This window comes from Nomia melanderi, chromosome 3 (assembly GCF_051020985.1).
Source record: "Nomia melanderi isolate GNS246 chromosome 3, iyNomMela1, whole genome shotgun sequence".
Taxonomy (NCBI): Eukaryota; Metazoa; Arthropoda; class Insecta; order Hymenoptera; family Halictidae; genus Nomia; species Nomia melanderi.
In genome coordinates, this window is record NC_135001.1 from 19,983,586 (window position 1) to 20,000,121 (window position 16,536).

Consider the following 16,536-nt stretch of genomic DNA (forward strand, 5'->3'; position numbering starts at 1 on the left):
GACAATTCTAACATAGCCACGATTGTATGTATTTAATGAATCTAAGATGTATTTATATATCAGACTTTATTCGATACAGCCTTCAAAACTTTGTAAGGCCGGGGGAACATTTTTTGAAAAATAAACGCCTTAGTATTGATAATTATAATCAAGACCTAACCAAGACTTACATAATTGTACTGAGTAATTGCACGAAAATAGCCACGGTTACATATACTATTATATATATGCTAAGATATTAATTACTTAGCCTACTATATTTATTTTTCTGCCTTCGCCATGAAGGCGCTACTGCATTCCACCAAAATTTGTAAGGCCGGGGGAACATTCTTTTGAAAAATAAAGTATTGACAATTCTTAAATATCGATAATTAACAGAAGAGGACTTTTTAACCCCTTGCCGTACAATAACGAGTTAGACTCGTGATGGAGATTTCTAGACTAATTTATGGACAATTTTGTTGCATTTCTTCCAAATTGTCGATAGTAAAATGGTACACGAGCTTAGTGGTGAAAGTAAATAATACTCCAGGGGGTTCCTAAGGTGATTATATAAAATAAAATTTTTTGAGAAGCCTATTAGCCCCTTGTGGTAAACTAACATACATTGGTCTTACGTCCCAAACTGTACAGTGACAAGCTACGTTCATTGGACGCCTAAAGTTACAGTTCTTAATCGAGAATAAATTGGCATAACAGTTAACATTACCTCGCCACATTACTTTTAATTAACAAAAATGTATGAATAAAATCAAATGCGTTGTTTACTTGAATAAAAACGAAATGCTTCTGTCATGCACAATTTTTCATAATTAAATCGCACAGGAAAAGCTTAATAAGCTTTCGGTAGACAATGCATTCCGTATAATGAAACATCAGGTATTGTTTTCGTGCATAGATACCGGAAACGCAGAATAAATATACGTATTTTGTTTGTCGGGAGCACAATGAGAACTGTGATAATTTGCTTTAATTGGGTATATATCGCGCGAAACGGAGTTTTAATCAACAAAAGTAATTTTTAATTTTCATATTATTAAAATTCGCAACTGACGCGAACGCGGCCGTCCGGAACGCAAATGCAAAAACTGTACTAACAAGCGACTGCGATGTCGCGCAGCCTCGCGAACGAACGGTTAATCCCGGCGTACACCGCGCCGGAACCGAATTACGAAGATTCGCGGTTGATCCGGCCACTTTCGACGCGGCGCGCATTAAACTGCGTTTAGAATAGAACTATTGATTACCGATACATTGACTCGTTCTACTTGCTCGACGGCGACTCGTCGTCGGAAGACACGGCGGACGGGGGAACGAACGCTCGCCACGTCGGCGGGCAGCCGGTGAAAGCGAGCTAGAACGACGCGGAATAAATATTAATGTTTGAAAAACGGCGAGGGAATTGTTAACGTGAAAATATTCCGGTGTGTACGGCCTGTTGTTGCCCCGTCCCCTGGCCTCCTTTCACTTTGTCCCGTCGAATCCAATTTCTGCATCCAGCACGCCGGAAAAAAGATACCCGTGTCCCCTTTAGCGGCGGTCGACGATACGTCGACTTGTATCACTCGTAGAGCTCGTCGACACACGAGGAGAAAGTGTTCGTGTAAAATTCGAGTCAGCTGAACGTATCGCGCAAGACAGCTGAACGATTCTTAAGACGAGACCGGTGACGTAGTACTACGTCATTTGAAATTCTTTTAGAACACTTGTAACCCAGTCCTATCATTCTACATTTATTAGCAGAATGCCTTAGAACTATATTGTCAAAATTCAGATATATAACGTAGAAATAATTCTGCTAAAAAATGTAGAATAATAGGACGGTTACAAGTGTTCTAAAAGAAGTGAAAGCAACGTAGAACTACGTTACCGGTATTCAGCTAAAGAATTTCAAATGGCGTAGTACTACATCATTTTTCTTTTCATATTTATACACATTAGCAAAACAAGTGTTCAGCTATAGACTTTGAGAAATTGTTTGTCGTCGCGAGTGTGTTAACCCTTTGAACTCTGTAGGCTCCAATATTGCACCAGTTATAATATTAGATATTTTCATGAATCTTAAAGAAACTACCCTAGAATTATTCGATTTTCACATCCAAATTTTGTGCTGAGAGGGAGAATAAAAGATTGAAGGAATGTTATCGAATTTTCCATTTTCACTGGAGATACTATAAAAATTTGTTGCAACTGCTGATAGATTACAAGACCATCTGGAGTGCTAAGTTAATTGTTAAGGTAATAGGAGTAGCTGTATTGAAAATATGATTGTTGTTGGACTGGTATGCATGAACTAGAGTTTCCTCTATTATGAAGTTTGATTTAAGAATCCGTGCAACGTGAAAAAGCGTTTCGTCTTGGATCGCTACTTATCGATTCAATTCCAGATGCGTAACAAGGGGATCGATCTCCGCGTTCGATTTAGTATACACCCCTGCGACGGCATTCCGACGAGCTTCCGCGGAATTGTCGTGCCGGCGTGCGTGCGTCGGTCCTTTCAGTCAGCGGAAATTTTATGGGTCTGCATGGGGACTTCGAACGGGCAAGCAGCCGGGCTGTAAAACGGGAATTAGAGGCAAATGACTGATACGATCCGGTTTATTTCGCTTTCGTCCCACGGTGTCGTTAAACTTCCAATCTGAATGAAACTTTTTAATCGGAGATCCCGGGAATACGCGCCGCGAATGCCACCATTTACTTCAGCGCGTTTATGGGCTGTTCAATAGGACGCGAGTCGAAAGTGTATTAACACGCGTGAAACCGATTTACAGCCAATCCGGTGGAACGGCTAAAATGTCTTCCGAAATGCACAATGGCGTCGCATGTTGCTCATTTTTATCGCCGCGCTCGACGCTGAACACTTCAAACCGGTAATGCCAGTAATTTACTGACGCCCCGTGTCCCATATCGACGGAATTCGAACGTTACATCAGCAATCTATAATATTATCACGCATCTCTATGGGGGCGTGTCCTTGTACGGAAATTGAACACGAAAGAAAATAATATTTTATCAGGCCACGATGACTGTTCTACCTCGTGTGCACTCTCCCTGTTTCGGTAACACATTTATGTAATGCTCTTTCATGCATTTCATATTGGTATTCGTGCATGACTAAGCATGAGTGCATGACGACTGAGTGCATTGACACGTCATCGGTTTCATATCTCCACAGTCTTCTACACTTTATTTCCCATAATTTCACTTAAACGTCGGTGACATCTACCTTTCCTAGTTCCTACGTACTGTAAGAGGTTGCGAGAACCGTGTTCCGTTAGGTACCGCCATAGGACCCAAGCATTTGCAGCCCTTATGACGGTAAGAAGTCGCAAGGACCCGATCGCGCCACCTCCTCTCGCTGGGCGACGACGATCAGGCCTCGGAAAACCGACAACGCTGGGGTTTACCCCAAAAAGGAGTGGACCTTCCTTCTCAAGGAGCGAAAAAGCGGACAGAGACACATTTTAGCTGGTAAAAGCATCGCGGGAAAAAACACGAAAACTTCCGATAGTTGTGAACGCGTCGGTCAAATAAGAATTCATCCTGACCGGAATTCTGTATAGTCGTTCAAAACACCCTTACAAACAAAGTGGCCCATTAATTTACATAACAAGACAAACGAATGAAACTCCGTTTAACCGGCGCTCCCTCCTTACTGCAGGTGCGACCGTTACCCTTGGCGATTTATATTTATTAGCCGGTCGCGATAAAGGTCGACGCAGGATCTATAAACACTTAATACTCGTCGGAATTGCCGCTTTAATGGCCGGCGTTCGGCGCCGTTAATCGACAGCCAGGCCGCGCTCTATTATTTTCTGATCGATACCATTCCCCGGCCCTGCTCCGCGTCGGAGGGCGGCGTTGTGTGTCGGCGTAGCGCTGACGCACGCTAAATTAACGTGCAAAGAATCGCGCGGGTGTACGCGCGCCGTACCACCGGCGGCCCCTAATGACCGTCTTCATGATAATATTCGAAACGACTTCCCCCCGCCGCCGGCTCGGAAAGGAAGCCCCGCCTTTGAGGGGGTTTAATCTCGCGTGGAAAACACCGACGCACACGGGTACGCGGGCGATGCGTCGCGCATTACCCGACCCTGGTACACCAGGCATCCACACTTTGTCGATAGGATGTGCAGCGTGCGGAACGTTACGAGCAGTTGCCCCAATTTATCCCACTTTTTTGTGCTGAGAGCTTTCCAGCCTTTTTTCTCTCCTCCCTCGGAGCCAGCCACCCCTATCCCCCCCCGTTCCCGTCGCCCTTCTCCTCTCGCCCTTCCGCCCTGTCTCACCCTTCGCCGTGCTCCGTGGCCGCTGCCTTTTTTTGCTCCCTCTCGGCCGGCACTTTTAAGTGCACGTACAGTTTAGTGCACTCTGACCGCGGCCGACGCCGATGCACGGGACATTTTTATTGCCGCGGCTTTAGCGAATGTGTACCCGATAAATGTTTCGTTCACCGTGACTAATGTTCCCCTGATCGCGCCCGCCCAACCCCTGCATTGTTCGGACACGGCTTACGCGTTGCTGGTATTTTCAACCCGCTCTCTCTCTCTCTCTCTCTCGCTCGCTCTCTATCCCTCTCTATCCCGCTGCTCCGAGATTAATAAAAAATTAACGGCCGATGCATCTTCCCCTGTTCGCCCGGTTATTTAATGGCCCCGTTGTCGCGGGATGCGAGCCACTCGATCGAACCGGCCTTCTCCCGCAATTCCCTGGTACGCGCACTTCCACCGCGCGACGAATACATTTCCGCGGCCGGAAAATATTGCCGTTGCGTTTCGTCCGCCGCGCGTTGTTTTACCTGTTGCCGGAGCTGGCGATTGACCCAAGACGCGACTAGTTTGTCACACCTGCTCGGTGTCAAGGAAGTCAACTGGCAGTTTGAAGTTTTGTTTCGGGGTCGTTGATCGTTGAGGTTGCGGTTTGTGCAACTAAACTTGGGAGAATTGAGTAGAATCATTCTGTGGAATGGGCTGGAATTTTACATATATTGAGTCGTTTCTTACTGATGAAGAACACGATGACATGTGTTCTACTGATCTGATAAGAGAAAGAGAATTGAGAGAGGGATTTGATTGTTATCGATATAGTGCCCTTCAAAATTGAAATCTTCTTCTATCAAAAAGAGAAGCACAATTACGAGTTTGACCCTTTGCACTTGGGAGGTGACTCTCGGTCACCACTTGATTTGATGCAGTTAAATTACAAATATATTATTATGGTTGAACTTTGTATAATACTCTGATGCGTGAAATATTGAAATAAAATAGCTTTGTTCCTCATTGCACTCGTGATTTCCCTTCAAATTAGTTCCAAAGAATATCGTCTTCGTGTTGTGATAAAATGTTAAATGTTTCTAGCGAGAAACTTCCGAGTGCAAAGGGTTGAACGTAAACCACATTGAGTTCCGATTGTTTATTTCGTCGGTTAATTCGCGTTTAGCGCCCCGGTGGGACAGAATTCGTCTCGGGTAATGCGGAAGACTATAAAATTTCACGTTCCACTAAAGCGGCTTCGTCATAAAATCTGATTCCCCGGGGTGCCTGCAAACCGATCTTATTGGCCGGCCGCAAACGGGTTTTATATTTCACGAGAGTGGGAATCGCGATTGTGGCCAGCGCGCAAATAGGTGACGTCAACCGAGAATCAAAAGCCGTGGACGGCAAATTACCGCGAACACTAGCCGAACCGATCGGGCCGCGCATAAACGGTTGTGTATTCGAAACCTCAACGCCGGCGAATACCGGCTCGTTTCTCACCCATTCGAGACCGCGCCTTTGTTCCCCTGTGTGCGTAAGCGTGACCGCCTATTCGTCGGATCACCCGTCGCCGGATAAACGATCAGTTTTTCGCCGGACAAACGATCGCAACCGCGCGTAGCTGATCGCCACCGATTGTCTCTCGGGCCATTTGTTTCTTTTACACGTCCGGAAACTGTTTATTCCGCCGATAAAGGAATTACTTAATGAGAACGTGCGTTTCCATGGAAACTTCGCATCCTACTGGAAAATCATTAGCAAAAGTGACGACTGCCGCAGGAGTACTGTTTACTCATTCATATTGAATTAATCACTGTTACGATATCAAGCATTAAACGTTTCAAGATCATTTTACACGTAACTGTTCCCGAATGATTCGTACGCGCCGCTCATCGCTATCCCTCAAAGCGTTAAACGCTTTCAAACACGGAGATCAAGACACAGCAATTAGCAAAACTCGTTACAACGATTCAGGCCAAGTCTAAATTAGATTTCTCCCGTTTAATGCGTCCGCGAGCCGTCGGGCTCAATCGGAACGCAGATTCCGGCGCAAACAGCGAATCGAATCAGCGCGTGATCGATAATCGCTGCTAAAAGCCGAGGACCGAAAGGAGGAAAGGAATAAACCTCGTTAACGGGTTCGACCGAGGGTTACGAGGGAATTTGAGAAAAAACGGGTACACGGCGGACGAATTTCCGCGGAGAGGCTGAACCCGGCGACTAATCAAACGAGGACAACGTACGCTGTCCAGACAAACAAGAGGGCGAAAGAGGCGAACGTGATTCGGGACTTACGCGGGGGCGCGACGACATGCGCGAAAACGGAGCCCGGTCGCAAAAAACCGTGCGGAACAGTTTGCGGAGGGGCGGAGGATGAATAAAAAAAAAAGAAAGAAAGGGTACACGTAGCCGGGCGTGTCCCCACGTCCGAGCCGCCAAAGGCCCGACCCCCATTGATTAACAGCGACGGGCTACAAAGTGGCCGTTTTTTGTCCGACATCGTCCCCCGGCTGAATCAAAGTCAAGTCTCGTCGATTCGCATCTTCAAAGGAACAGGATTCCTTCTGATCGAGCCACTCCGGCCTCTATTCTCGACACGGACGCGCGACGTTCTGCGCTTCGAGCGTGAAAACAGGGGTTAGCTTGATCGTTAGCGGCGCCGACCCTCGCCTCTCCGGCTCTCCAGGTGAGAGCGGGCTACGGTGAATATCATTCAACGATGTTTTCAGCCGATCCTTCTATAGGACGGAACACCTTTCAACGTTATCCTTTGTCCCACGCGAACGGAAACTTGTGTTGCTTAATAAAATTCTACTGGCATATCGGATTATTTGCCAGCAGTATCACGAATGAAATGGCTATTTCCAATGAGAAAGATTGGTCATCTAAGTTGTTTACCTTCCTTTGTTGCTAGTTATTTGACTAGTTATGATATATGAATATGTACGACGTTTTGGATCCAGAAGCGAAAGCTGCGAATGATTATTGATATCTTCAAAGCATTGAATATTCGAAATGATTTTGAAAATAGTTTCCCTTGAACTACAATGAATGTCTGAAGAAACCGAAAATAATCTATTACTACGATATTCGTACCGATTAGATTTCAATCGTATCAAATGCTCGGTAGTTCTAGTGTTAACGAATTCGTTTGCACTTGGGAGCATCATCATTTTACTATATCAAATCAAGTGGTGACTAAGAATCGCCGTGTGAAAAGGGCTAAATAATGGGATATTGATATTGCAGTAGATTGGTGAAACATATGGTAACATCATAAAATATTTATACATTTTAACGGTTACACAGAACACGTAAGGGGAGAACCAAACGCTTCGAGCGTTCACAAAAAGCGACTTAAAACGGTTAACTGCCTAAAAATAAAATCGCACGTGACGTGCTCCCGTGACGTGAACGATCGTTCGTCGACGATCGCTTCGCTCGACGCTGGTATTTTGCGCGCGAAAAGGGTAAAACCCACTACAGTATGTGCCTTCCTTCTTTTCCAGTATTAAAACCTTCGATACAGAACACAGTTCCTTATGGACAATGTTTTTAGAAGTTGAAACGAATCTCCGCGAAGGCTCGCACGTTACGAAGAAAAACCGCGCGCATCAGGTAAACTTCCGAACTCCGTTATCAGCGTAAAGGCCGAAACATATCCTGAAAAAGCGTTCTTCTTACAAAGAGAAGCAGTTTGAAAAGACCAATTCGTCGAACTTGTTCAAACAGCGGCGAGGCCGCCATTTATTGTCCGGCAATGAAAGCGCGGAGACGCTCCCGCGATTTTAACGTCTCCCTGCTGTTTCTTTTTTTTACGATCGAAGTTACCATTGCGTTTCGGCGGCACGCCGGGGAACAGAGGCGCAGTAAACGTCGTCGGGCCGAGAAAAAGTGCGGCGTTACTTTAATTTCGACCGGCGGGGATAAGTTCGGGTCGTTACAACTACCCGGGACTGTTCCAGCAGCGTCGCGACTGCCGGAAGTGGCGCGCGCTGGCTTTAATCTCGCGACTTACTGCCGCGAGTTTATTGTCGCGGTGAAAGTCCGAGTTAACCTACATTCCGTCTTCCTGAAAAACTTGCAGCACCCTTTGTTCGCGGACGTCGCCAACTTTAACCGCGCCCTCCGAGCCCCGCGACCATCTCTTCGTTCTGTATATCGGACTCGATATAATTTCGCTGTTACGGAACAACCGGGGAAATTAACATTCTGCACTCGAGAGTTGACCCTTAGTCACCACGTAACACGATGCTGTAAAAAGATAGTCTTATCTACAATGTTAACGCTTCAACCACCGTACCAATCAAAATGACTGGTTTCGATTTCCTTGTTTCGCAATTATTGATATCTTCGAAGCACTGAATATTCGAAGTGATTTTGAAAATAAATAGCTTCACTTCAGTGTTATAATGAACGTCTGAAGAAACCGAAAATAATGTATTTTTACAATTTTTATAGTGTTAAGCTTCAACTGGAAATAATACGCTCTCCTTGGTTAGTTTTAAAGAATGTGATCTGTATTACACCGGAGAATGCTGAATTTTTCTAGTGAAAATCTTCCGAGTACCAAGGATTGACACTAAATCTACTGAGCAGTTGAATTGACTTTTGAAAATCTATAGGAACTTCAAGAGTTTCTTCTTCTCATCTACTGAGACTTCAATTAATTTAGCATTCAGTTTGCATATTGCTAAATAACTTCTTTTATATCTTCTCAGAAAAACACCTGTTACCTTTTTAATAATTGCGAAAAGAAGAAATCATGAAAGGGTCGTTTTGATCCGTCTGGTAGTTTTAGTGTTAAATTTCGACTGCGCCCGGACAAAACCGAACATAATGGAATTAAACTTCCAAGTAGATACAAGTGACGACGAGCCCACAATGGAGGTTGAATGAGTACCGCGTTTTTAATGGTGGAAAGTCTGCGGCTATCTGCTCAGCAATCGCAACTGTTGTTCCACCAGCAACATTTTGTCTTGGAATATCTTGGAGACTGATGGGTAGTAAATGAAACGATTATTATTCATTTCTTTTTGGAATATGGGGTTTTTTAGAGAATTGGGAGTTGGATTGTCACGCTGTCGAGCATTTCGAAAGTTTCAAATAAGAATGAGATGTTTAACACTAAACCTACTGAGCAGTTAAATTGTCTTTTTGAAATTTCTCTGTAGCAACTTCAAGAATGCATCCACCAAGTAATTGATTTACAATTCAGTTTGCGCATTGCCAAATCAATATCTTGAATAATTTCTCAGAGAAATATCTATATTTCTAACAATTGCAGAAAGAAGAAATCAGGAATGAATCATTTCAACCCGTCTAGGTTTAGTGTTAAATCATCGAATGATGAGATTAACGAAGAATGCATTAGCGACTTTTTAAATTGCGATCGATGAAAGTTGATGGATATAAGAGTGGAACTCAGGAGACGAGAACTCAAGAAATTCCCACATTATTTCTCGGTGGAGGAGCAACGCGAATGATTCATATGCATCGCGTACAGGCCGAATGGAAACAAAAGCTGTTCGTTGCACGTGTAAACCGAAAATCCACGCACCAGTGCATCCGACGTGTTGACAAGCGGGTCTCGAAGTTATTCATCATGTTATGCATGCAGGGGATGCCCTCTTTCGTCAAGTATGCCAGCGAATTCCTTTATTTAAGGCGAGCCCCGGAGCCAAGAGAGTGCCGCGCGTGCCAGCATCGGGAAATTTTCCCGAACAAAGTGGATTTTTTGAGCAGCTCGTTGCCAAGCGACCACCCTGTTTCATTATTCATTTCAACATAATTTTCCCCCCGAGTACCCCTTAAACCGGGGTTAGCCGTGTGAACCGAAGCTGACGAACCGTGCCCGTTCGAATGGAAAATCGTGGTCCTTCGAGGGATTAATGTCGTCTGGCGCTCGTTCCACGAACTGTTTGCCCAGCTAGCCGTCGAAACTTCTGTTGTCCACGGATCCGCAAACAAGGGAACTTGGCTGACCAGCCAGTTATGATCTGTACGTATAACGGAGGAGACGATTTAATTACCGACAGTAAACGGAACTAATGTTAATTCTATCGCCGGTCACTTGCGCGAGCTCCACTCACAATTGATAGCACAGTCGACGTTCAGTCGGACCTTACTGTTACCATACGTTTGAGCAATAATTCACTGATTATTCATTAACCAGAAATTATCCCGACTGAGAATACCTCTCAGTAACAATCAGAGGAATTAGCTGCAAATTGTTCTCGGAAATGCGCCATTTCAGTGCATTTGCGCCACCAGTAAGAAATCCTCAATCGAGTTTTCGCTCGCACTCCAAGATCAATAAGCATGTGTCATACGACAGGAAAAACTTATGGTACACCTTGACAATTCAGCATAACAACGATTCATCCCCGAGAGTCTGCTGTAAACGCCCCAAACACAGTTGCATTGCCAAGAAACTTAATACCCTTAGTCGAAGTTCCCAAGGGAAATGTGTCTTCCCACAAACGAAGAAGCGCAAGAGGGAAACGCGTGGCGCAGGATCACGCGAGATAGCAATTTAATCAATCCGCAAATCGAGGCACCGTCCGCGACCGGCAACGCGAGGCAGCGAGCCCGACCGCGCGGTCTCCGGGCCGCGCAAAAGAATACCTCTCGGTCGCGCGTCGATTAGTGTGCTCGGTTTATCGACTATCTAATCGATGGCTCACCATACGTACGAATGAACTCGATGAATTCCGCGATGCACAAAGACGCGCGCCGGGAGAGCGTCGTTCTACATCGAGAGACCGAGTTCATTAATCGCGACCGAGTTCCCGAGCCAGCGCGCGCTCTCGCGTTTGACGCTTTGAAATCTCGCCACCCGTAAGTCGAACTAGTCGAAATGGAACGTCGATTGTCTTTGTACGGGAGGAGCGAAGGAGGATGAGAAGGCGGGCGCGGGGCCGCGCGTGCGTGTTGGTTTCGGGCTGTGTGTAAACACGGCTAGCTGTAATTACGGTGCAAACACAGCCGCCGGGGTTGGAATTATTCTGAGCTTCGGCGCGGCCGACGCGCCGGTCGGACGAAGGCGTTTCGACAAAGGCGTCTTTGTCGCTTTTTATTTCATCGAGAGACACACGAGCGTCGCCGGCACTGCTCGGCGCGAATTAGTGTAGGCGTCGCCCGTTAAAGTCGGGACGACGGTTAATACACTCTGTTACCGTTTGTTTCTCTTTAACCTCGCCGTGAACTTTCAATCTATGGCGTACGAGACAAAGCAGACAGCCTCCTCCGGAAACGCATCGCTGCATCGCGGAGCATTTTCATCATTCGCGTCGCGAGGAGATCTCTCCCCTTAAACTCGTTCCATTACAGATCTTCTTACACCCTCTCCAATAACTCAATCGAACCGTTAGTTTCGCTCCTGGAAGAATGCACTCCGGCTCCACTTATTGTCTGCCGATACACTCGCGCTCGGAAAAAGAGGAATCGATCTCCGGCCGCGAACGTTTCGACTTGAACCGAATGTTCGAAGCTCTCTCGAAGCCCTTGTCTCCGACGACAGATCGTGACTCCGGATCCGTCCCACGCGATCAGCCCGCTCTTAATCAAAGAGACCGTTCGCCCCTGAATCCGTGGATCGTTGCCCGCGAGTTTTATCGTCGCGTTCGAACAAAGCTGCGTCGGGTCTAGCCCGTGATTCCCGAATCGAGTCTTCGGGGGCGGTTTGTCTTTCCAGAGGGCTCGGCTGGTCGTCTTTGAAAGACGGCCGCGGGTTCAATGCTCGCTCGTTACCGCTTCCCTCCCAGCCACCGACTCGCTCGCTCGCTCGCATCGCAGCTTTTCATTCCTCGGCGGATCAGAGGCGAAACGGAGCGCGGTACCAACAATGAGATTCCTGGTCGGCGATCGCGGAAATGGGCGGCGACCGAGCGCTACTGAAACGAGGGTTAAATTTAAAGTGGGTCGTCGTCGGGGAGCAGTCGCGTCGCGTCTTCCGAAAGGAATTCATCGCCCCGGGTGATAACCGGGACTCGGCGGGGAGGGCCGCGGAAACGACGCCGAGGCTGAAGAAGGAAGAAGGCGGAAAGTGCCGGCGCGGGAGGGGGGGTGAACGCTCGCGACTCCGTCGTGCATAATGTACATGCATGGAAGATAACGTCGAACGGCCGTAAATTGCGAGGCCATTACGTATTCACGCGGAGAGAGGACGCGTTACGCGCCGCGCCGCTCCGCGCCAGGCCAAGTTTCCGAGCGCGTAAGAAAGTAATCGCGGCGGTGCTGGGCGCCGCGCTAATCCATTTTAAAGACCTCCCACCAGGCTCATTTGCAAGTCTCCTTTGCGCGGAACAAAAGCGGAGTTCGGCGAGTTTGCCAGGCAACGTGGCCTCGCTGCCGCCGATTGCGGCCGTAAGGGAGATCCAGTTCAATATGCACTGGCGTGTTGATTCGGAGGAATGCTTTTGAGCGCTGTGTTCCCGGATCTCCCGATATGTGATCTCGTGGGGAGTCTATCGTTCCACGGTGGGAATGGAGCCGGTGGTATTTTTCGCGAGGCGAATGTTCCGTGGTTTCACCCTTTGATGCACATGCTTTAGCGGTGTGCATGGTTTCCGGAAGGTTTGATGTTAGAGTTATCTATATTCGACTGTGATGGTGAAAGTAATAGCGGTAGGGAAGATTATTTTATTAGTTTATTCGTGGGTTTAATGTAGAATTCTTCCTTAAAGGCAATTCGCGATGGAAATTTCATTATGGATCAGCATGGTCATTCGTCGCGCGAAAATTGAGTCTCGCGATAAAGTATTGAAGTAATAATTATCATAAACAGTATTCGTGAAAGGGACGATATACGCGGCGGTAATTAAAACATCAATGTAAAACGTAATTACAGGACGTATAGGAGTAGTGTGTTCTACCGTGTCCACGCGCGTATTTTGTAACGTAATTGTCGGAAATGAATTTCGGAACGAAAGGATACATTAATTTTGGAATTCTGCAATTGACTAATTCTCTCGTCGATTTAATATGCAATTTGCTCACAATATGCGACCAATATTTCGGGAATTAGTTCTGCATTACAATCTAATATACGAGATGCTTGTGTCGTCCGTCTCTGTGTCAAATTACTGATACGTATACATATATATATATATATATATATATATATATATATATATATATATATATATATATATATATATATACCTTCGGTGATATTATTCGATGCATACGAAATTCGCACGGAGGATAAGTAGACGGCAGTCGTTGAGAGGCACCTCAGGTTCGCTCATGCAATCGTAAACCGGAGTTTATGGGCATCCGCGCTTCACTAGCGACCAAATTTCACATTTATTCTTAAGCAGTGATGTCCGAGGACACGAGGACAGGACACTGAATATTCAAGCAGTGGTTTCTATGCTTTGCGTTTCTATCCTTCCGCTAACGAATCAATAAAACATAACGAATCATCGTGCAAACCTAGACACACGCAACACGCGCGAAACAATATGTCTGATCTATTAAAAATGGAAGCGTATAATCAAACTTCACCCAGTCAATCCATGCACGTCACACAATTAAATCTACCTGTGCAACATTAATTCGTTAACAAACCGTCGCTGTTACAAATAAATGATCAATCACGCATATAAACAGACCAGTAATGAGGTCTATTGTGCCAGATTCGGTCGCCATTTAACAGAAACCTTGCACTACGCATTAAAAACGAATTAGCATCGGGTATACTCAAGTTACAGCTGCATTTCGATGACATTTTACATCGTGCCTCCAAGATCCAGCGTTAAGATCCGTATTTCTTTACGTGAAGCCTTTCTAAGTCTCGAATCATCGTTTCGTTCGTTTGCATTGATTAAGGACCATCGACCGTCAAGGCTGTCATTAGCATGGAGGAAACCGTTCCGATTAAAAGTCCTTCCCCGCGTTTCCGGTCCGCGGATTCTCCCCGGCCGACCGCAAGAAAGAGGAATCGTTAGGCAGAACGGTCGTTAGCGTGAGTTTTTCCGCGAGCGGGCGAGCCACCCACTTCGGTGCTCCGCGGCTCGCCCCTGTTTCCTAGGGAAATCTCGTTCTTCCGTTTCTTCGGCGAGCGAGAGCGGACGAGTCGACTTAAATGGGCGAGAAAAGTCGGGGAAATGATTCGCGGTTCACCGTCGAGCCTCGTTTCTTGTCGCGCACGATCATTCCGCGCTGTTGACGTACGATTCGCGCCTTGTACCGCCGTAAGGCGACACTCGAGGGCCTCGAATTATGAGGAACCGAGAAGAATAGTCACTATTGTAGTATCTAGAATATTTACTGTAGTAAGTACAGTAGGACTGCGTTTAGAAAATCTCGAGTGGCTGAAAGAATGCGAGGAAGAGTTTGGAACTGAGCGACTGGACCGTGAGAAAAGCGTGTACGCGACTGCGTGAATTTTGACTATGGACGAAAGATGCGAGCGAGAAGGGTGCAAGGGCGAGAAAGAGAGCGAATGGGGGTGTGTGTTAAAAGCGAGTGGGAATGCGTGCATGAGGACATTTTGGTGAGAGACAGCGGAGAACATTTTTTGGTGCGTGATGGAGAGTCGTGTGTTGGCCTTCGTGGTATTAAGTTGTATTTTTACGTGTTGTTCATATTGTTTCTTTATCTCATTAAATACATATATATTGTTTCCTAATTCTCTTCTTACTGAAGATCCACAGTTTCAATATCTGATAGTAACTACTATACTATTATTGGAGAGTGTAGAATATTCTGAAGGAGACAAGGTATTAACAACGTTTGCGTACTTAAAGTACATAGAAGGTCTTAAGTTGTATAGAACCGAGGAGAATAGTCGCTATTGTTGTAAATACAGAATGTTGTACAAGAGAAGCTTCTTAAAATATTTATTAGTTACGTAAAACGCTTACGGTACTTTGTTTTTCAATCGGAAGCAACTGTGTTTGATGTTTCGTTGCAAAATGTGATTCTAAACGGAGCGAGATGGATTTATCTCGCTGTAAGAATGAAGGTTTCAAGCGTTACACGCGGAATTAAGTTTCATTAACTTCTGTCTAAATCAGCGCACAAAGATAGTTTAACATTCGTTTAATGATCTCGTTGCTGCGATTCGAATGCCAACGTCGCGGCTGTTCGTTGTTTATTGTATTTACAAAGGATCCGACCAAAGCTGGAGTAATTTAGACTGTTCGTTGTTCATTGTATTTACAAAGGATCCGACCAAAGCTGAAATTATTTAGAGGCTACGCTTTGGTTAGAAATTGTTGTACACATTGGTATGTTCTGCTACATCGCAATCAACTGATCCTTTTACATGCGCTCTTGCCAAATGATAGCTTCTTTTAACCCTTTGCACTCGGAAGTTTTTCAGTAGAAATATTTGAACATTTTCTGATGAGATAAACACGACATTGTTTGAAACTAATTCAACGATATTTCACAGATAAATTAAGCGACAAAGCTATTTTATTTAAATATTTCACATTGCAATACAAAATTTAATTTAAAATACTAAATATTCAACTTCAGTTTTGCTGTATCAAATCAAGTGGTGACTGAGAGTCACCTTTCGAGTGTAAAGGTTAATAAACGATTAAGGTATTTAATAATATCTTAAACATATCTTACAAGTTTTGGTGTGAAGATATTCGCAAAGAAACTTGAATTTCCTGAAAGTGACGGCTGTAATCGCTTGTTCTTTTTAAAGGACTTTGTTAACTTTTTTGAAAATATTTGTCCTGATTTTAGGAGGAAGCATATTCCCTAGCAGTGGATAAGTCCGAAGCCTTCAAGCTCGAGGAATTCAAAGACTCAAGAGGTAGGAAAAGTTCATGATAGTTTCAAGTGGCTAAAATTGCTGGTTCTTAATATATGTATTGAGTTTCTAGCTTGGAGCAGTTACGAAGATTCGACTGAACCCGTTAAGTCTTCCGACTTAACCGTACCGTCGGCTAAATATTCCGGCACGTCATCCGAACTATGTTGAAAATCTCGTGCAGCCCGCTGACGAGTGCTCGAAGTTCCTGAGGCGGAACTCGTGCTAGAAATTTTCTGAATTGCTCGAACCCGTCGATTTTTCACCTCATAATAACAATATCATACTTATCTGACGCGTAGTATCTATTAGTAATGAAAATAACGAAAACAGAAATCCAGAAACTATCTCGAAATGAAGAAAGTAAAAACGTAAACGATACTCGAGGAAATTTCGAAATAGAGAATTAAACTGCAGAGGCGAGATAAAATGAAATGAAAATAACGTGAAATGAGAAAATGTAAATAATATTACAGAGAATTTTTAACTAAGCGTTAAGTGTAA

The 16,536-nt window shown here is 45.2% G+C and overlaps 1 protein-coding gene and 1 long non-coding RNA gene across 4 annotated transcripts in view; one reads left to right on the forward strand and one right to left on the reverse strand.

Moving 5' to 3' along the window:
• The window catches only part of LOC143174329 (uncharacterized), a 233,856-nt gene extending 217,540 nt beyond the window's left edge, over positions 1-16,316 (forward strand). Inside the window, exons 2-3 of the long non-coding RNA XR_012998164.1 lie at positions 15,966-16,035; positions 16,106-16,316. This is a non-coding gene — a long non-coding RNA (uncharacterized LOC143174329). The remainder of the gene's footprint in view (positions 1-15,965; positions 16,036-16,105) is intronic.
• The window catches only part of NLG-4 (neuroligin 4), a 446,966-nt gene that overhangs the window by 382,697 nt on the left and 47,733 nt on the right, over positions 1-16,536 (reverse strand). The window lies entirely within an intron of this gene.